The following is a 22,690-nucleotide window of genomic DNA, read 5'->3' as shown; positions in this document are numbered from 1 at the left end:
TCCAGGACATAATCTCTTTCGGCCCCTCCCTTCTGGCAAGAGGCTCCGGTCCATCAGGACCAGGACCTCGCGCCACAAGAACAGCTTCTTCCCCACTGCAGTCAGCCTGCTGAACAGTACCCCAACTCCCCCAGGTGACCCCCCCTCCCGCCCACCAAAGGACTGTCGGTGCCACTTACAGGCCCCACCATCCCAGCCCATCTGTGCTCCCACTTTAATTCACCTTACTCTACTGTATATAGTGTGTTGTTGTTGTTAACTTAATTTTTAACTTATTCTTAATTGCACTATACACCAAGTCAAATTCCTCGTTTTGTAAAGTGCGCTCTACTGAACCTGGCAATAAAACTTTTTCTGATTTCTGATTCTATTAATCATTGTTTTTTATTCATTCAAAATGCAATTAAATCAATATTTTATCTTTTTTCTTTTCCTTTTTCTTTTTTTTTATCTCTTATATCCTTTTTTATAATCAATGTTTGAACTTCTTTTCCTTTCTATTGTCATGGTTTCAGTTTGTTGTCTTTTTTTTCGCTTTAGTTCTTGTTCTGTCTTGTTTGGTTCTGTTTCCTGTTTTATTTTGAAAGGTTTCCTGTCTTGTCATGTTTCTTGAGTTTTACTTCCTTTGGTCCCCATCTGCCCTAATCGTGTTCACCTGTGTCTTGTCTGCCCTGTCTGTATATAAGTCTTGTCTCTGCCTTCCTCCTGTGCTGGTCCATTAACTTCTGCTCATGTTGATCACGTCTTCTTGTCTGGCGTCCATGTCCCTTGCCATGCCACAGTAAGTTTTTGTTTTTAGTTTTGTCATCCTGCTCTGCAGCGCTTTTTGTTAGTTAAATAAACCCACTTGCCCTGAACCCGTTTGCCTCCCGTCTCTGCGCCTGGGTCCTACCTGCTGTCGAGCCCCCCCCCCACACGACATCTATACATCCAATGAAATTAAACTACAAATCAACAAACACAACTGATAACAAATGTCTCTAAAAAAATGATGTGTATATTTGCAGAACCTTAAAAACACCAAACAAATAACAAATGCTTCCCAAATAAAGCACAAAAATGGAACACAAAATGTAAAACCCAAGTTAGAAATTGCAATTTGAAAAGATACTTTTTTCATCAGCTTTTCAAAATCAATCACCAATTCTACTCTTCTGTGGATGAAACAAAGAACTCCAGAACAATGAAGCCATTTCTCTAAGTCTCTCTCACCTTCAGTTTTAAACAAGGTCTGTGAAAATCCACCATACATTGGTCACATGAACTCAGAGACCTGCTAAAAGTGCACAATTGTAAAAGCTCTTTTATATAGACAACTGTTTGTTTGCTTAGAGCTGTAAATATAAAAAAAAATGCTTTTCTATCACCTAGACACAGATGGAGAACCATATCAACTGGATTAATAACAGGGTGGCATGTTTAGACAAAATGAAGCTGTCCATCACATTTTTGACCTAAACATGTAAACACATCCTTGGCTCTGCGGTTAGGAAATGGTATTTGGGAATCTCTTTATACCAGGAGCCAGCCTGGCCATTGGAACATCGCCACAGTGCCCATCCAGACTGGGACAGCAACGGGGTCCACTTCAGAGCCGTGAGCTGCTGTGTTTAACTCCAGCTGTCCCAGCAAGGGAGACAACTGCAGCAACATCCACTGACCAAGCTGACAAGCCCTGGCAGAAAAGATCCCCACAAGAAAAACACTGGCTCAGGCAGGCTGGTCAAAAAAAAATAGTTTTGCCATTGTCTTGCAGCTCGCAGATCAAGTGGTTTAGTTTTCCAGTAATGTCAGTCAAGAATGCAAGTTCAGATTCACAATGTTCATATTCACCATATTCAACAGACATCTCCTCCAATAGCACCTTAAAAATCCTGTGCTGTTTTGCTTTGCAGCTGAGGTTGTTTACGATTTTCAGAATAAGAGTCATTATATGTCCAGAGCCAATCACTTCTGCACATAAGGCCTGCTGGTGAATGACGCAGCAGTAATGCAGACATTTTGGAAAGTCTGGGTCAGCTTTACAGTGAGTGATGAAACCTGTTTGTCTATTGATCATAGCAGGAGTCCCATCTGCAGTCACTGCTACCAGCTTTTCTAATTGTACCTTTTTCTGCACAAAAACTCCTTCACCGTGTTATACATTTCAACTCCTCTTGTAGTTGTCTGTTAGGGCAGATGTGTCAGGAGTTCTTCTCTTGTGGAAACCAAAAGCTATGCTGTACTGTTGCCGTCCACAGACTCATTACACTGGACGTTAACCACCTGCACTTTGCAAGATCCCGGTCCAGCTAATTGGCCAAGTTATCAGACATAGCTGACACTCATCTAGACATTGTAGTGGAAATTGAATGAGTTCTATTGTTCTCATCCTTAGGGACAGTGATAGCAATTATCATCATTGCTTGAATTTTTTTCATGCTATATGCAAAAGTCTTTGTCCCTTAAGGCAACAGATTACAGCCCCCCCCCCCCCCCCCCCAGGCTGCTGTCGTATTAACAATAGCTTGGAGCTCCAGAATGGACAAGAAAAAACGACGAGAATGGCTCGAGCAGGGCGTTGCTCACGGGGCGGTCGCTCGTGCCATGCGGTCGCACGTGCTCGGGCCCGCTAAATGCTACTTGTAGCTTTAATTATTATTATTATTATTATTATTATTATTCTACCGGAAGAGTCGCCTTTTTGAGGCCTTTAACATACCCCAAAACTCACCAAATTTGGCACACACATCAGGAGTCGCGAAAAATTTCGTATTTTATAGGAGATTGGCATGGGCGCACAAAAACGGCTCGATAGCGCCACCTACAGTGACTTTTGTCCCGACGCCCCGCATACGCTTTAACGTACAAGCTTGATTTTTACAGGGCATGTTCTTCAGATGGAGACCTACAAAAAAGTCTCAAAGGACCCACCTGTCACTCGCACAGGAAGTCTGATATATTGAGGTCAATATGTCATTTTTGCTTCATTTTGGACATTTGCAGGCCTCGCTCTAGAACGAACTCCTCCTAGAGATTTTGGAGTAATGACTCCAAACTTTGGTTTTGTAAACTAGACACATGTCCGATGTTAAATTGCGAAGCTTTTAAGTTTTTACGGATGTTTGTGACCGTGGCGGCGCGTCGAAAATGGAGGTCATATTAAAAACACGCCATGAAAAGAAAAATGGCCATTACTCAGCCATGCAAAATCCAATCTGATCCAAAATTGATATGCATGATTGTAGTCTGACTTTGACCACATCAGAAGTGGAAAAATCCAGAACAGGTGTAGCGCCACCTGCTGGCAAAAGGAAATGACATGTTTTACTTGGAGCATCACTGCTCCGAGTAGGATGAGCCGACACACCTCAAAATGATGTCCACCTGTTGAAAAGCCATTGAAGTTTAATCTGATAAAAAGCCATAACTTTCAATGCGGGGGTGTGGTCGTGACAAAGCGGTGAAGTTGGGCGTCTCGCCATGCACACAAAAGTTGCTCTCACGTGCACATTCCTTGTCCAATCTCACTGAAATTCAATAGAGGTGATGAGGCTTTCATTCTGAACCAATGGATATGACAATCTTGGACGAACTCCATAGCGCCACCTAGATATTGACAAATACATTTTATGTCACATTCTGACCTATCTTTTCTCTTTGCTTTGTCCGACATTCATAAAATTACAACAGGAGATACTCATAAGGGTCTTCTCTCATCGTCTAAAGTTTCATGGGTGTACACCTGACGGTGCCTGCGCAAGCCACCACCAAACAGGAAGTGGTTGATTGCGTTGCAGTCAGATAATTAAAAATTCATAAAAAATCAGCCGTTTGTATCACGAGGCTGAGATTTCAGAATGAGATGCCTCATAAATATCTCCAACTTAGATATACAGCACTTGCATGGGTGAACAAAAACGGCTCAATAGCGCCACCTACCATGTTTGTTTTTGAGAGCCCCGCCATGTTCTTTAACATACAAGCTTGATTTTTACAGGACATGTTCATCAGATGAAAACCTACAAAAAAGTCTCTTGGTACCAAGCTGTCAGTTGCACAGGAAGTCTGCTATATTGGTGTCAATATGTCATTTTTGGTGTATTTTGGTCATTTGCAAGCCTCGTTCTAGAACGAACTCCTCCTAGAGATTTTTGAACAATGACTCCAAACTTTGGTTTTGTAAACTAAACACATGTCCAATATTAAATTGCGAAGCTTTTAAGTTTTTACGGTTGTTTGTGACCGTGGCGGCGCGTCAAAATTTGAGGTCGTTTCGAAATCACGCCATGAAAAGAAAAATGGCCATTACTCAGCCATAAATAATCTAATCTGATCCAAATTTGTTGTGCATGATTGTAGTCTGACTTTGAACACATCTGCAGTCGAAAAATCCGAAACAGGTGTAGCGCCACCTGTTGGCAACAGGAAATGACATGTTTTACTTGGAGCATCACTGCTCCAAGTAGGATGAGCCGACACACCTCAAAATGACGTCCACCTGTTGAAAAACCATTGAAGTTTACTCTGATATAAAACATATCTTTCAACGCAGGGGTGTGGTCTTGACAGAGTGGCAAAGTTGGGCGTCTCGCCATGCAGACAAATGTTGCTCTCATGTGCACATTCCTTGTCCAATCTCACTGAATTTCAATGGATATGATGAAGCTTTCATTCTGAACCCATGGATATGACAACTTTGGACGAGCTCTATAGCGCCACCTAGTTATTGCATGGGGCACATTCTGCCCTGTATTTTCTATGTGCTTTTTCCGATGTGCATGAAATTAAAACTGGAGATACTCAGAAGGCTCTTCTCTCATCATCTCAAGTTTCATGGCTGCACATCTGACGGTGCCTGCGTAAGGCACTGCCAAACAGGAAGTGGTCGATTCCGTTGCAGTCATATAATCAAGCTTTATAGGAAATCAGCCGTTTGTCTCAGGAAGCTGAGATTTCAGAATTAGATGCGTCCTACAAAGCTCCACGTTTGAAAAGCAGCACTATACGTACGAGAAACATTTAACCACCTTAATCACCCTATTGTGCTAAAAGCAAATTTTGGGACATTTTGACTCAAGCAAATATTTTTATCATAACTTCTGTTTAGTTTATCAGCACCAAAATAAAAAATATTTACATTTATAAAATGAACTGGTCAACTCTAGGATTTTATTTATTCAATCTTACATCCTCAAGCTTTTCATCAGTCTCCCCTGCTGCAGGAGTGGAGTTAGCCCCCCCCCCCCCAACCCCCGGCTGTGTGCTCACATGTAAATTAGCCAGGAGTGGCAGACAGAAAGTAGAACAGTTAGAAAGCCTAGTTCAACCCTAAAATACAGCATTTTCCTTTGTTTTGTTTGTCTTTTATACATCCTTAGCACTAATCATTGCTTTTTTATTCATCCAAAATACAATTAACTTTATATTTTATCTTTTTTTTTTTTTTTTTTACAAACAAAACATATGAATGTGCTCCAAAACAAAACCCAGCCTCAGTACACTCCTACAGATGTAACATCAGACAGTAAATGTCTCTTTTATGCTTTTTTTAATCAATGCTGCAACTTCTTTTCATTTCCTTTCAATACATCCAATAAAATTAAACTACAATGACAACAAACACAACATATAGCAAATGTCTCTAAGAAGATTGTGTATATACAATATGTACCACCTTTAAACACCAAAAAAATAACAAATCTTTCTAATAAAATCACAAAAAATGGAACACAAAATGTAAAACCCAAATTAGAAATTGCAATTTTAAAAAGATACATTTTTCAGCAGCTTTTCAAAATCAATCACATATTTTACTCTTCTGTGGATGAAACAAAGAAGTCCAGAATAATGTAGCCACTTCTCCAAAGTCTCTGTCACCTTCAGTTTTAAACAAAGTCTGTGAAAATCCATTATACATTGGTCACATGTATTCAGAGACCTGCTAAAAGTGCACAATTGTAAAAGCTCTTTTATATAGACAACTGTTTGTTTGCTTAGAGCTCTAAATATAAAAAAATGCTTTTCTATCACCTAGACACAGGTGGAGAACCACATCAACTGGATTAGTAACAGGGAAACATGTTTAGGTTTAAACTTACATCAATAGACAACATGAAGCTGTTGATCACATTTTTGACCTAAACATGTAAACACATCCTTGGCTCTGCGGTTAGGAAATGGTAATTGGGAATCTCTTCATACCATGAGCCAGCCTGAACATTGGAACATCACCACAGTGCCCATCCAGACTGGGACAGCAACGGGGTCCACTTCACAGCCGTGAGGCTGCTATGTTTAACTCCAGCTGTCCCAGCAAGGGAGACAACTGCAGCAACATCCACTGACCAAGCTGGAAAGCCCTGGCAGAAAAGATCCCCACAAGAAAAACACTGGCTCAGGCAGGCTGGTCAATAAAAAAATATAGTTTTGCCAATGTCTTGCAGCTCGCAGATCAAGTGGTTTAGTTTTCCAGTAATGTCAGTCAAGAATACAAGTTCAGATTCACCATATTCATATTCACCATATTCAGCAGATATCTCCACCAATAGCACCTTAAAAATCCTGTTCTGTTTTGCTTTGCAGCTGAGGTTTTTTTTATGATTTTCACAATAGGAGTCATTATGTGTCCAGAGCCAATCACTTCTGCACATAAGGCCTACTGGTGAATGACGCAGCAGTAATGCAGACATTTTGGAAAGTCTGGGTCAGCTTTACAGCTTACAGTGAGTGATGAAACCTGTCTGCAGTCACTGCTACTGGCTTTTCTAATGGTACCTTTTTCTGCACAAAAACTCCTTCACCGTGTTATACATTTCAACTCCTCTTGTAGTTGTCTGTTAGGGCAGATGTGTCAGGAGTTCTTCTCTTGTGGAAACCAAAGGCTATGCTGTACTGTTGCCGTCCACAGACTCATCACACTGGACGTAAACCCTCTGCACTTTGCAAGATCCCGGTCCAGCTAATTGGCCAAGTTATCAGACATAGCTGACACTCATCTAGACATTGTAGTGGAAATTGAATGAGTTCTATTGTTCTCATTCTTAGGAACAGTGATAGCAATTATCATCATTGCTTGTTTCTTAATCTGATAAAAACCTTCTTCTACTTGATGAAAAATTGAGCAGGTCTAAACGAGGCTTAGATTTAAGAATTTTTTTCATGCTATATGCATAAGTCTTTGTCCTTTAAGGAAACAGATTACAGTCCCCCCCCCCCCCCCCCCCCCACAGGCTGCTGTCATATTAACATTATCTTGGAGCTCCAGAATGGACAAGAAAAAACAACGAGAATGGCTCGAGCAGGGCGTTGCTCACGGGGCGGTCGCTCGTGCCAGGCGGTGGCACGTGCTCGGGCCCGCTAAATGCTACTTGTAGCTTTAATTAAGGAATTGACATTGTGATAAATTCTGTGTCAAAATCATTTGTTTCCCATAATATTATAAAGCCCTATTTCATCAGAAGAAACATGTCATTCAGAAAATGTGTTGTTAGTTTTATTTTTGCATTAAGGACACGTCAGCAGTAGGTCATGTGACTGAAGGTACCGGTGACTGATTTGATAAAGAGGACCAAAGTAGAGGGGGGGGGGGGGGGGCGCATCTGGTCGAGACGGAGAAAAACTTTATGTAGTCTACGAGAGACCTGAGGAGAGAAAAGAAAAAAGAAGCGCATCTAACGCCTCTGATTTTGTTTTTGGGATTTATTTCTGTTTGGACTCGCCTGGACAATCGACTAATGGATGAGAGGATTCCTTTTTACGTTTGGATTTCCTTTGGTGATGATGCCTACATGTCGGGAGTGGGAGTGACCGTGAACTCTGAGAGGAAGACGCAGCAACACGGACATTAACGGGACATTTAAGGACAACAAATCGGTTTTGAGAGTTGGAGGTTTAATATACAAGTTGGGTTTTTCTGTTGTTTTGGTTTACTTGTGTTACATAAAAAGATTCTGAATAACAAAGAGTAAAATCTGTTGTGTAAATATATCAAATTAAAGAATCTAATCACCCTAAAAACATAATGAGCACTATAAATAAATAGATGATCGTAGCACACTTGTCTCAAGCAAAAAGTCTTTATGTCAAATTGATCAGAATTGAGACACAAAGCTGTTGTAATGTCAAGTAAAAATCCCTGATAGAACAGTGACTATAAATAATGAAAAATGTGAAGAAATGGAACCTTTGGCAGAATCTTGAGTGTTCATGTGTTTCATGACTTTAGGATCACGTAATCAGAAATGATGGAGTCTAGTGAAGTTTGGCTCATATTTTTAACTTAAGAGAAAACAGTGGTTGTTCCTCAGTTTTGAGACTTTGACTTTATAAAACCAGAGGAATAATAACTGTAATGCTGAAAATAAATATGAAATCTGTGACAAACTGTTGTGGCAGCAACACAAAAAAGGAAACCAATCCTCATGCACTGTAACCTGTGATGTCATCACCTGGTTGTAAACATTCTTCTCCAGTGAGATCCATTCAATCCAGAAATGCTTTAAATTTCTAGTCAAACCTAAACTGTGATTGTGTGAAAACAATGTAAGGAATTGTTGAAAGAAGAACAAATGAAAGAGTCCAATCTCTGCTGAACAGCTTGAAGGTTGAAAAGTTTCTCAGGCTGAAAGTTTATTACTCATTTTGTTATTTGACAAAGCCAACATTCAGGCAATCCTTCCACATTGGCAATGAATGCAAATGATTCGGTCCAAGAAAAGTTGGATGTTCCGTTCTCCTCAGTTATTGTTCTTTTTCCCCCTTAGGATCCATGGCCCATCACACAGCCACCATTTTTTTTACAACAGCCCCCCTGCTGATAGAAACGTGTGTCACAGGCTATGACACAAATCTTCCTTGACAGAAAGGATGACATTTAATATTTATTCTATACAGTCTCACAGTATTGGAAAATGTTAAAAATGTTTGTGTCATGTTTGTCCTCCTACAGAAACCATATTAAAACAAAAAATATATTTCTCTCCCCCATCTTTTTACGTTTTTTGAAAATGCTCCATGGAGCCACTACGGCAGCGCTAAAAAGCTGCATGCGGCCCCCGCTCTAAAGGAACACAAGCAAATAGTAATTTCTTAGTTTTGAAATTGTTTGTATAAAACTTTACAGCAGAAGATTTTTACACACAGATGCAGATTTTTGGTGCCAAAGTTTTCACATCAAATCTAAGAGCTTGTCCATTTAGACACATTTGTATCTTCATAACATTCTCTGACTCCTGTTTCTCTGCATCTAAACATCCAAAAAGCTTCTCTTTTCTTCAGTAGATCCATGTGAGTCCAACTGTTTGAACAGTTTAAGCTGTTTCAGCTCCATGAAATCCAAACCTCAGTCGTTCATCTCTACAGCTGCTGCTCTCCTGAAGTTTTCTGTTCATTCCAGAAACTCCTCATCCTCAGAGAGGAAGAGTCACATTATTGATCTCTCTGACTCTTTTTAACTGTGTTGCTTCTCACTAAAGAGACTTTCTGTGTTGTTCCATCCATGTTTTTACCAGAGTTGTTCATCTTTAACTCTCCCAACTTAACTTAACTATCTCTCCACCAACGACATCACAGAGCTTCAGAAAGAAGCATTTTCTAGATGTTCCAGAGTCTCTGTCCTGGACTTTTAGGAACTGATCCTTCCAGAATGTGAATGTGGATTTGAGCTTCTTCATGGTCTCCATCTGCAGTTTTCATTGAATCAGCTTCTCTAGTTTCAGAAACACAAACTGCTCTGGTTCAGAGAAATGTTCTGTTGAGACAGAATGGGATTGAAACCCAAAGTGTGGTTTTCTCAGAGGAGCAGAGATCTTTCTGCTTCTGTTTGACTGCATGAAAGCAGCAGAGACCAGAAGTGAGACAGAAACTCTGAGAGTGGAAGTGAGCTCTGAATGCTGAATGTGTCTGTGTTTGGACTCCCAGCAGAACTGTGCTGCTCTCTCATGTTCCTGTGGTTTCAGGAGGAGCAGAAGAAAACAGACTGATGGACTTCAGGATAACTGAACACGTGCACAACTCTACATTTCCTCTTTCATGCTGTCACTTTCTGCATGAATCTTTCATCTAATAACTGCAGGAATATTTGTCATTTTTTCTCTCATTTCACACAGCAGTTCACCAAGTTCCTCCACTGCAGACAGAGACAGTCATGTTGATCTGAACATTAGAGAAACTCATCATGGAGCTGAAATATGATCCTGATTCACTCAGATGACACTTTAACAGCACACAGGTTTTTGGAGCACACTTTCTCACTGTGTGGGAGCTATGACTACCTCATCTTTGGATCTGGAACTGGACTGTTTGTAACGGTTAAGAAGAACCATTTCTGCTCCTTCAGCTGTTTGATTGTAGAAAATGTGTTTCAAGTCAGTTTCTGCTGCTTCAGCTTCACATGTTAGTTTGTTCATCATTAGCAGAGAATTCATCAAGCAGCCATTGTTCCAGAAGAAAAGCTGAATCATTTCTGCAAACATGTTGAAATCTCACTGAACAACTAAACTGATTCTTGATTTCTGCAAATCTGAGTGATGTTCCAAATATTTAGAGTTTGATGGTCTCACTGATTCTGGAACATCTGCTGGTTTCTGAGAACGAGATCAGATCTGAGCTTCAACTGAATTGAACTGAAGTTTGGAAACAAAACTGATGAAAATGATCATTTTAAAGTAGATAATGATTCACAAAAAGTTGTATAAATTGATCTTGACTTTTAACCTTTAATTACATCAATATTTTATATTTTAGACATAAATGTGAAGTAAAAAGGTAAAAAGTTGAAAAAATAAAAAGCACTTTGCATAATTTAAGTTTGAGTGGTAATGAAGTAACTAGGATAAAAAAATTTATTTTTCTGATCAATTAATGATCATAACATTCTATTTGCGTTTCTTTGTAAAATATTTAGAATCTAAAAAGTCTGACAATCAAAAAAGTCATTAATGTGAGATGAAACGGTTTATTTGACAAACTTGATATGTTTTGGTCTCTTTTTTCTTTCTTTTTTTTTTTTTTTTTTTTTTCTTTTAACTTGTCCTGTCCAACAACTGGGCAGTCAGATGAGAGCTGAGGGCCTCTTGGGTTGGACATATTTTACTTTAACAAGAGGGGTTATTAATCTTCAGACAAACCAAAGGTATGTCTGAATAAACCCCTTTTGTAATTGAGGCCAACCTTTATTAATTTCAAACATGTCTGAAAATCTTTGGTGTTGGACCGGACGGAAAAGAAAAGAGGGGAAGAAGAGAGAGGGACGTTAGAGAGAGGGGGGGTAGGGGGTGATAATAGGAGGGGAAGGGGGGTAAGACCATGAAGCAGCATAAAGCAACAAGTTTACTGGTTGTTAATCATTACGGAAAGGTTCAAATGTAGTACAAAAAGGGCGGAGCCTGTCCACACACACACTCAAATGTTATAAACACACCTGTTAGTTGCAAAAATGTCCACCTGTCGACATGTACACAAAACAGATAGTGTTCACACGCATACTTATGCCTTAAATCCAACTAATGTGAAATATTTCAGTCATTCAGTCATGCCCAGGTGAGTGTTTGTGTTCTTCTAAAATGGATGGTGGAACGTGAAAAGAAGGAGGGAGAGTGCCCAGCCATCCCCACCCCAAGACCCCCACCGCACCAGCAGCGGCAGCCGGAATCCCCCCAACGCCACACGGGAACCGACAGGGAACAACCGCCGCCCGGGCGACCAAGCCCGCCACCCAGGCCAGGGCCAGCAGGGCCGCCGCAAGGCCCCCAGAGCCAGAGAGCAGGGAGGCACGGAGGGAAAGAGAGCGCCGCCCCAGCCCGACCAGGAGAGCAGCCCCCCCGCCGCGCCGGGAGAACCCAACGCAGGGCCCCACCGGAGAGGGACGCCCACAGCCCCAGACGAGCACCCCACCACCACCCAGGAGTTCCGGGCATCCCCCCGCCCCGACCCCAGGTACGAGCCAGGACCCCCCAAGGGAGACCCGCTCCGCACTCCAGGCAGCCATCCGCCCGGCCCACGGTTGGTAAGGGAAGAGCGAGGCAGGGGCCCGCCGCCCCCGCCCAGGAGGGGGGAACCCCGGGGAAAAAGGAGGGCCCACAAGGGGTGTTGTAAATATGGCCCGACCAGGCTCGGCCACAGTTGGAAATTTGGCGGGGCCCAGCACTCAGGAGCAAGGACCAGAACCCACCCCCCAGGGACACGAACACCCCCGGCTCAGATGTAATGTGAACCCCCCCACCGCGCGGAGAGAGCACCGCCGGGCCCAGGAAGCCGGCACCCCGGGGACACGGCCGCCGTTGCAAAGGGGCCCGTACCCCCCACCAGGGAAGAGGCAGGGGACAGATGGTCCTAGGTCCCACCTTCCTTGCAAAATGTGTGTGCGTGTATGTGTGTTTGAGAGAGTGTGTGTGTGCATGTGTGTGTGTTTATGTTGGGATGTATATATTGAGGGGGGAGGGGTGTATGTACTAAGGGGGGGTGCAGTTAAAATTGGCGGGTAGGGCACTAAGGGGACATCTCCTGATTACTCACAGTGACGTCCCCTCACCCTCCCCACCAAGGGGCCCTAAATGTCTAAGGTGCGGTTAAAATTGGCGGGTAGGGTGCTAGGAGGACATCTGCTGCTTGCTGGCAGTGATGTCCAAGCACCCCCCCTACCAAGGGCCCTACATGTCTAAGGTGCAAATAAAACCGAAAGAGGGGGGGCCCACTCCATACGGCAACCATAGGAGGGGGGCCACTGCCTTGTAACCCCCCCCCCCAAGGCCCATCGCAGGCTAAGCCCCCTACCCCCTCACCCTATTATGAGGTTATATGAGGAAGGGGGTAAGTTGGGGACAGCTGATAGACTGTCCCCCGGTGGTCAAACAGCTGTCCCCCGCCCCCCCCCCCAACAAGGGGGCCAGGCCCACCCAGCCCAGGGGCCCCACTCCCGGAGGCGCCGACACCCCAGGCCCAGCACCACCCCCCCCACACAGAGAGAGAGGAGCCAGAAAGCGTTGGCCCCCCCCGGAGCAAGCCCAGGCCCCCACCCCCAAACGCCAGCCCTAGAAGAGCTCTGGTCAGGCCTCGACGGGACCGAGGCAGCCAACCGGCCGGGGAAACTGCCGATGGCCTCAGCGGAGACCCCGACCCGTCAACCCCCCCTGCCCCATACCAATAGTGGGCCCCCCCCCTCCCCCAGAATGCCCCCCCACAGGACAGGGCCGACAAGACCCCCCACCACACCCCCCCCCAGACCCCGCAGCCGAAGCGGATGACACCCAGAGCGACCGGGGGCCCCAAGAGGGTTGTCCCGTCCCGCCCCAGAGCCAGGGAAGGGCCGATCCCAGCCCCAGGTGTAGATGGGAAGCCCATCCAGCGCCGCTAGGCCCCCCCCCCCGAGCAGCGCCCCCCGCCAACCCCCCCAGCACAGGCAAAGGGACCACCCCCCCAAGCCAAGCCAGACCACCACCCCACCCCCCCACCACGCACCCCCACACCCAAGCCCAGAGGACCACGCAGCGCCCCAGCCCGCCCCACCCAGGCGCCGGACCCGACCCCCCGACCAACGGAGCCCCCACCACCCCCCGCCAGGCCCCGGAGGCCCCGACCCCCACCCCGGCCTACAGCAGAAGGGCAAGGAGCAGCGACGACCAGGCCCCCCCCACCCCCTAAGTCATGGAGTTAGCCATGGGAGACCAGAGAGACTGAATTCTTTCAAAGTTACTTGAACCTTGGGCTGACATTTTTTCCAAGCTGATATGATCAAGCAGCAGATTTCTGTGTTGACTTATATTTATATTTTTCTTGCTTTTCCAATTTATTAAAATAGTTTTTTTAGCAATGCAAAGAGTTATGAAAATGATAGAGCCTAATCCTCCTTCAACATCGATGGCACTCATGTCACCAAGCACACAAAGTGACGGTGAAGCTGTGATTGAAACCTTAAGCCAGACTGATAGATCGGCACATACCTGCTGCCAGAGAGCCTGGACAGGCGTGCAGAACCACAGTGCATGCATGTAATTATCGGGTAGATTACTGTCACAGTGCTGACAAATGTCTGAGTTGCTGAGACCCATCTTGAACATCCTCTGTCCAGTGTAGTAAATTCTGTGAAGAGTTTTGAAATGGATTAGCTGCAGATTTGGACTTTTTGTCATTTTAAAGGTGTTTAGACAAAGTTCTGACCAAAAGCTTTCATCTGTGCTGATGCTCAAATCTGCATCCCATTTTGTTGTCGGAAGTGAAATATTGTTATCTAAATTACATAAAAGTTTGTATATTTTGGAGAGAGTTTTATTCATTGAGAAATTAATCAGAGTGGTAACTACATCTGGTAGCTTTAAATCGTTGTCTCTGTATTTAAACTTTTTAGTAATAATTGATTTAAGTTGCTGATATTCCAAGAAGTTATATATTCCATGTTTGTCTTGAAGTTCCAGGGGAGTTATGAATCTTCTATCAATAATTATGTGCTCTAGTTGTTTTATGCCCCCTGCTTGCCAAGCTGGGAAGTGGATAATTTTTTTGTTTATGAGGATGTCTGGGTTGTTCCAGATGGGTGTCATTTTACACGGTTGAATTGATGATTTTGATATTTTGAGAAATTCCCACCAGGCTGTTAAAGTGGCATTTATATTAATACTTTTGAAACAATCCTGTTTTTTAACTATTTGGCTAATAAATGGAAGATCTGACAGGTTGATCTTTCCACATAACGCCTGTTCCAAGTCTAGCCATGAGTTGGTTTCTGGATTAATTTTTAACCATTTTAAGATGTATTGTAATCTATTTGCAAGAAAGTAATTGTGGAAGTTAGGTCATTCTAATCCTCCACAGCTTTTTGCAGATTTTAAAGTTTTTAGACTAATTCTTGCAGGTTTATTGTTCCATAGAAAGCTTGATATGGATGAGTCTAATGTTTTGAACCATTTTAATGGCGGTTGTGTGGGAATCATTGAGAAGAGATAATTAACTTTGGGTAAGATTTTCATTTTTACCGTGGCTACCTTGCCCATAAGGGACAAAGGCAGGTTGGTCCAGCGTGTTAGATCGTCCTGTATGTTTTTCAGTAATGGGGTGTAGTTTAGCTGCACCAGTTCTGATATTTTGGGGGAAAAATAAATACCTAGATATTTTATATTGCCTGATTTAACTGGTATTGTGAGTCCTTGCTCCGCATTACTGTTCAGTGGTAATAAAACAGATTTATTCCAATTAATGGAATAGTCTGATATAGAAGAGAATTCATTAATGATTGTTGCCGTTTCATTTACAGAATGTATATTACTTAAAAACAGTAATATGTCATCTGCATAGAGACTAATTTTATGATGGCTGTGTTTGGTTTTAATTCCTTTAATACTCTCATTCTGTCTTATTGCTGCAGCTAGAGGCTCGATAAATATTGCAAAAAGAGAGGGGGAGAGTGGGCAACCCTGTCTAGTTCCTCTTCCAAGAAAAAACCTATTGGAAGTCTGTTTATTAGTTCTAACTGATGCATTGGGGTTGTGATATAATATTTTGATCCAATTGATGAATGATTCTCCAAACCCAAACTTATGGAGGGCAGCAATGAGGAACTTCCAATTTACTCTATCAAAGGCTTTTTCAGCATCCAATGATAGTATGGTCATTTCCTGGTTTTTGATGGTGGCAAAGTCTATTATGTTAACGAGTCTGCGGACATTGTCATCCGAGTGCCTGCCTTTGATGAATCCAGTTTGATCAAAGTGAATTATGTGAGGAGTGACTTTTTCTATTCTCTGTGCTAGTGCTTTGCAGATAATTTTTACATCTGCATTAATTAAAGAAATGGGGCGATAGCTGGAAGGACTCGTGGGGTCTTTGTCTGGTTTTAGAAGAAGGATAATGTTGGCAGAGTTCATGTTAGGTGGTAGAGATTGGCTTTCATTGATGAATTTTACCGTTTTATAAAACGTTGGTGCCAGTTGTTCCCAGAATTCCTTATAAAACTCTGCAGGAAAGCCGTCGGGTCCTGGTGCTTTGCTGTTAGGCATAAGTGACAGAGCTTCATGAAGCTCAGACAACGAGAGCGGAGAGTCTAAATTTGAGATTTGATCTTCGTTTAACTTGGGCAGGTTTATATTGTTGAGAAATGAGTTGATGCTTTGTTCTGATGGATTGATCTGTGGAGTGTATAAGTTTTGATAAAAGTCTTTAAACGCATTATTAATTTTTACCGGGTCATGGGTGATATTCCCTGTTTGGTCCATAATAGAAGTGATTGTTGATTTTTCTTTATTAATTTTAAGCTGATTAGCTAGAAATTTGCCAGATTTATTTGAGTTTTCATATCTTTCCAGTCGAAGCCTTTGTATCTGGAATTGTGTTTGTTTATTAATGATGTCATTTAACTGCAGCTTTAAATTTTTCAGATCTCCCAGAATGTGTTCCTGTGCAGAAGCAGCATAAGCAGTCTCCAGGGTTTGGATTTTATTTTCTAATTCTAATAAATCTGCTTTCTCTTTGCGTTTTTTATGCGTTGAATAAGAGATGATTTTCCCTCTCATGACTGCTTTTGCTGCTTCCCAAAGAATACTTGGTGATATTTCAGAAGTATTGTTGAATTCTAAGAAGGTTTCCCACTCTTTTTTAAAGAATTCAATAAATTCCTGGTCTTTTAACAGAGATGTATTAAACCTCCAGGTTGAACCCGAGGGTGTCGATATTTCCCTAGAAATATTTACAGAGACTGGTGCATGATCACTGATAATTATTGGATGAATGTTGGAACTTTTAATTTCTTTCAAAAGGGAGTTACTGACTAATAAATAATCTAAACGAGAGTGTGAATGATGAACTGGAGAGAAAAAGGTGAACCCCTTAGTGTTTGGATGACATGAGCGCCAAGCGTCGCAGAGACCCAGATCATTCATGTACTGCTTTAGAATACTTGCAGACTGCCATGTACGCTGGTTTGCTGCTGTGCTGAGTCTGTCAAGTTCAGGGTCCAAAACAAGGTTGACGTCTCCTCCTATAATGATTGTGGAGTCAGAGTGAACTGAGAGTGAGGTGAAGAATCTGTGAAAGAAGGAAGAGTCGTCGACATTAGGCCCATAGATACTGGCGATGCAAAAGTCCTTATTCTGAATGGATATATTAATGATTACAAATCTGCCTTCTGGGTCAGTAACTGTATCCTTATGAGTAAATGTAACATTTTTATTAATCAAAACTGCAACCCCTCTTTGTTTGGAGTTGAAACTGGCAGAATACATAACTGGATACTGGGAACAGCACAGGAGATGACCAGCTGATAAAGATAAATGGGTCTCCTGCAGCAGAGCTATATCTGCTTTAAGATCATTCAGGTGATTTAACACTTTCAATCTCTTTGGCCCAGAACCAAGTCCACGCACATTCCAGCTAACGATGTTAAGACTGTTCATAGCTGTTCTAACCGGGAGAGTGCAAGGCTAAATAGTGCGTGTGCCCGTCCGTGTGCGCGTGCCCGCTGTGCGTACCTGCTACACTGACAAGCGCTGTGCGTTGTGGGTGGACGTGTCTTGGCTGTGGGCTGCATGTTGCGTGCGTCCTGTGTGAGCCTAAGTGAGGTTTTTGCAGTTTATCAACGTGTGTGTGCGGGATCGCGTGTGCATGCTCTTATGCGCGCTAGTATGCGCGCGCGCCCGTTCCGTGCATAAATAAATACTCACCGTGGTTGCGTTGACTTTACCTGATTCACATATGAGGAGATGAGAAGGGGGGGGGACAAGAGAAAAGAGAGAGGGAAAGAGAAAGAACAAAAAACAAAAACAGCGAAACAACAACAGTAACATGAATGTGAGAGAAAGAAAAAACACTTTTCCTGAGAGGTGTGGATTATTGATGATCCGATTATTTCCTATTCAATTAAATAAGTTTGCGGGTTTCTTCTGGGCGGCGCAGATGTCAGTGCGCCTCTGAAAGCCTTCAGCACAGCCAGGGTGTTACCTCTGGGTCCCGGAACAGCTTGCCATTCACAAAAAGTTTATCAACGGCAACCACCGCACGGGCTCCAGCAGACAGGTGCTTCCTCCTCAGCGGGAAGAGGATTTTCCGCCGGCGGAGGATCTCGCCTGGAAACTGATCATTCACGCTATAATGTGTGCCTTTTAGCTCTCGCCCTCTGCTTTTTACCTGCATCTTTTGTTTATAATGTTCAAATTTAGCAACAATAGGACGGGGACGCTGATTGTCCGGCCTCTTTCCTCCGAGCCGGTGAACCCTGTGGAAGGAGATCTTCTGGACTTCTTCCTTGGGGAGTTTCAGGTGGACCTCTATGAAAGACTTAACAATGTTCTCCGGGACTTCTCCTGCCTCTTCTGGAATCCCTGCGAACACTAGATTGTCCCTCATGCTCCTCGCCTGAAGATCCAGGAGGGTTTCTTTGATGGATCGGTTTTCCTCAGAGAGATGGGCGGTGTCGTGGCCCAAGGTCTTCACGGTCTCTCTGAGGGCCTGGTTCTCCGCTGCGAGCTCCTGCACCTGCTGTTGGCTGAATTCCAGAGACTCTCGCAGACCTTGGAATTCCTTATGGAGGATCTTCAGCAGATTTAAACGGCAATCAAGGCTGGAGAGCCTTTTATCAATTGAATCCAGGATATCACTCATGTTGCTGCCTGGAGAGGAGACAGCCCCCGGGGAGTCTTCGGGACGGTTGCGTTTGGTGGACGGAGTGGCGGTGGTGTTGGATTTCCTCATTAGGCAGGTATTGAAACACTCGTCGATGTAATTCTCCAGATCCTCCAGGTCCTCCAGGTCTTCCAGGCTGGCAAATGCTTGACAAACTTTTTCAGATTTTTATTTTTTAACTTTCTGGATTATTTAAATATGGCGGTGTAATTAAATAAATCAAAAATGTTTGTTCACAACTTACGCGCCGCCAAGTAAACTCACCACACTCCTCTCGTCGGCTCTCGCGATACTACAGCATCACGTGCAACCCTACCTTCTCTTTTTTCTTTCTTGAATAATTACAAAAATCTAAGCTGTTTTGAAAATTCAAAGTAAAAAAAAATTTTTTTAGACCAGCAAACCAAAAAAACATTGTTTGTTTTTTGTAATAAAATGACTAATATTCTGTATGATAAGTAAGGGTTAATGGCCAGCGAAATATGCATCATCACTTTTTAACGCACGCCGTGGAAGCCTAAACTGTCTGACGCATTAAAAAGTAATAACGCACACTTCAAAGGCCATTGACCATTGTCACATTACACCATGGTCACAAAAGAAATAAATAGTAACCATTTGTTTGTCCTTAATTCTTGTTTTTTTCCAGTTTGGATCACTTTTCTCACAAAAAGCGAACTATTTATAAATAGTTCGCGTCGCGCCGCACCACAGCTGCAGCCAAGATTCAGCGATATAAAGCAATTTAAACCATGGTCCGGTGAATACTCGATTCTGACTGGCTCCTGGGTGTACGTTAAAAAGTTATATACAACAGGATATCTGCACGGTGAAAAAAGAAGTTCCGGTCAGCTTGCTTAAATGTTTTGTATCACTGCACCGGCTTCTTTAAAACAACCTTTTGCTTCATCAATTGGACAAAAACAGGCAGTAAAAGGAGAACTTTCTCTCTGAACTGATGCTTTATACAATCCATCGGAAGGATCAGCATATATATATCGCAGAATCTTGACTGCAGTTGTGGTGCTGTGCGACGCAGACTATTTGTTACGTGGTGCGGCGGTGGTGCCTAATAAATAGTCCCTTTTTGTGAGAAAACCAATCCAATTTGGGAAAAAAACAAGAATTTAGGACTTAAAAACTGGTTAATATGCATTGCTTGTGTAAGTGACCATGGTATAAGCGGGTTAATGGCCTTCGAAGTGTGCATTATTACTTTTTAAAGCACTTTGCGAAAGGCTTCCACGGCGTGCGTTAAATAGTAATAATGCACACTTTGTCGGCCATTAACCCTTACACATATATTCTGATCTTTCTGATGGGTTGAACGAAGCATCAGTTCAGAGATAAGGTTCACCTCTTGCCAGTTGTTTTTGTCCAAATGATGAAGTTTTAAAGAAGCCGGCGCAGTGAACATTTAAGCTAGCTGACCAGAACATTTTTTTTCACCGTGCTGTTATCCAGTTGTATATCACTTTTTAATGTACACCCAGCAGCCAATCAGAATCAAGTATTCACCCGGACCATGGTATATAAAGAAAGATTTTTTAAATGTTAAAAAATACAAACATGTTATCATAGAGAGACACAAATAAATCGTTTAATAAACTTGAAAATAAATTTTCTTTTTGATTAAATTCAGCATATTTAATATTTTTAATCGCAGATTTAATGTTTAATTTCCAAATTTCTAAAGATGTTTTTCTTCCAAATGAGTTAGTGTGAGTGTAAAATGACTTGCAGCCGTCGTGTCTCCTGATGACGGTTTGATGTGAAGCTGAATCCAGTGAGTGAAGTGAACTTTGTGCTGCATTGATGAGGAGTTTAGTGATCAGAGTTCATGGAGTTTCCAGGATCAGACTGAATGCACTTCTGGAAGCTGCTGTTGACTGTGTGAGTGTGTGTCTGTGCTGCTTGTTGCTGCTGTCAAACTTCAGATGAGTCCGTAGTGAAGCCCGTGGTGAGCGTGTACCCAGCAGCATGCAGAGTCCATGTGGAGGGGAGCAGCTCCCTGCTGTGTCTGGCCTCAGCCATGTTTCCTCCTGTGGTCCAGTTCTCCTGGAATAGACAGAGGATAACGGACCACTGGAGGACCTGACCTCTGAAGAGCAGCTGGATCTCAGAGAGTCGGGACGCAGCGCCTCCATCCTGCTGCTCCATCAGCAAGAGGACAGCTCCTATAAATACATCTGCTCCGTCAAACATGAGGGGGGCACAGTGGAGGCCCAAACACAACAAGGTAATGAAGGCTTGGTGACTGTGTTCAACAGAGATTCAGCTTCATGCTGACTCTTTCTGACTCTTTCTCTGTTTCAGAGGTTCCTGCACTTCCAGCTGCAGGTTCCACAGCAGCTCCAACATCCCATCCAGCAGCTCCAACATCCCATCCAGCAGCTCCAACATCCCATCCAGCATCTTCCAGCATTCTAGCAGAGGGAACAGCCTCTGTTCCTCCTCTGGACCTGGTGAAGCTGTCCTTCCAGTCTGAGTGCAGGGTGAAGCTGCTCTGCCTGCTGTACTCAGTGCTGATAGTGAAGAGTCTGGTGTACTGCTGTGGACTCTCTCTGCTGATGATCCTCAGAAACAAGGGAGCATCCACCAACTCCAGACATGCTGAATGACTCTTTTCTGCTGGTCTTTTCTCTCCATCAAATCTCCTCCTTTCATCTCATTCATCACTTTGATCACAGTTCTCAAATGTTCTTCATGACTTGCTGTAGATCCTTCATCAAACTGTGTCAGCTGTGTTGTAGAGATGGAACTTTGCAGTTTTCTGCTTTTTCATTTACATTTTCTGTTTATACACATTGATCCATATTCTTACATTTTATTTGCAACAATATTTTCAATAAACTTAAAGACAATTTTCTTGTTTGAAGACATTTAACTGTAAGTTTGTGATTCTTTCAAGAACATCAACAAATCAAAAGTTTCCATGCAGCAGAATAAAGACAGAGAGCAGAGAGGAGGGAGGTTGATGAGTGAACAGCAGCAGATATGAATCTGCTCTCAGTGGTTTGGATTACAGGAAATGCTGCTGATAGACAATCAAACTGCCTGCAGATGTGTGTATTTGTGCTCTGCAGCCTTCACACCCTGAACTCTGGCTACACAATTGAAAACAAACACAAAGGAAATACACAAACATCATTTTTGTCTTTCTGATTATGACATATATTCTCCTGTTTTCTTTTTTACACATTGGTTGCAGTAAATATAGAATCAAAAATTCCAAAATACATGTATTCATATTTTATTTTTTTCATGAGGATTCTGAATTCAGAACTTTAAATGAATCATCACTTCCATTGTCTCTAATCATGGGTAGAGGAGAGAGGGTAAAGAGGGGAAGATGGAGAGGATAAAAAAAAAATAATGAAAATCTAAAAATACACAACAACTAAACTGTTCTCCTTGCATGACAAAGGTGGATAAAGGTGGAAAGATTTCATGTAATCCATGGACACCAGTGAAGATCACAAATCATTGAAGAAAAAAGGTTCAGCGCACTGTCTAGTGGGTCTAAATGACCCAACTCCCAATGTTAAAGTGCCTAGGAGAGCACAAGGGTTAAATATGGAAACAGCGGACAGGGTAGAAATGAAAGTGTAGGAACAGCCAATGTCCACAAGGTGAAGCCACGAAACAAGACAAGAAACTGCTACAGGTGCAACGGGAAAAACCATGCAGCAAATGAGTGCTATTTTAAGGATGCAAAAAGCCATAACTGTGGTAAAATGGGACACATTAAGAAGACACGTTGCTCCAAAGCTCAAACTGGGAGCAGAAAAAAACAAAAGTTCAACTTCACCACACAAAACATGTGGAAGTGGAAGCTGATGCTGAACTAGGAGTGTTTAGCATTCTGACTGTAACAAATGATGCCATCGACTTATATAGGGAGACATTTATTGTTGCTAACACAGAGTTAGAGACGGTGATAGATAATGGAGCTGACAGGATTGTCATACCACAAGTTAAGTACAAAGACAAATGTTCACATTTTCCACTGCAGACTGCAAGTTAAACTCTGTCATGTCTCGTCAAGTTTCCTGTTGTCTCGTGTGGGGTTTCCTGTTTTGTTTTGAAAGTCTAACCTACCTCT

This window comes from Oryzias latipes, chromosome 17 (assembly GCF_053564925.1).
Source record: "Oryzias latipes strain Hd-rR chromosome 17, Olatipes_Hd-rR_3.1".
NCBI lineage: Eukaryota > Metazoa > Chordata > Actinopteri > Beloniformes > Adrianichthyidae > Oryzias > Oryzias latipes.
This window is presented reverse-complemented; position numbering follows the sequence as displayed.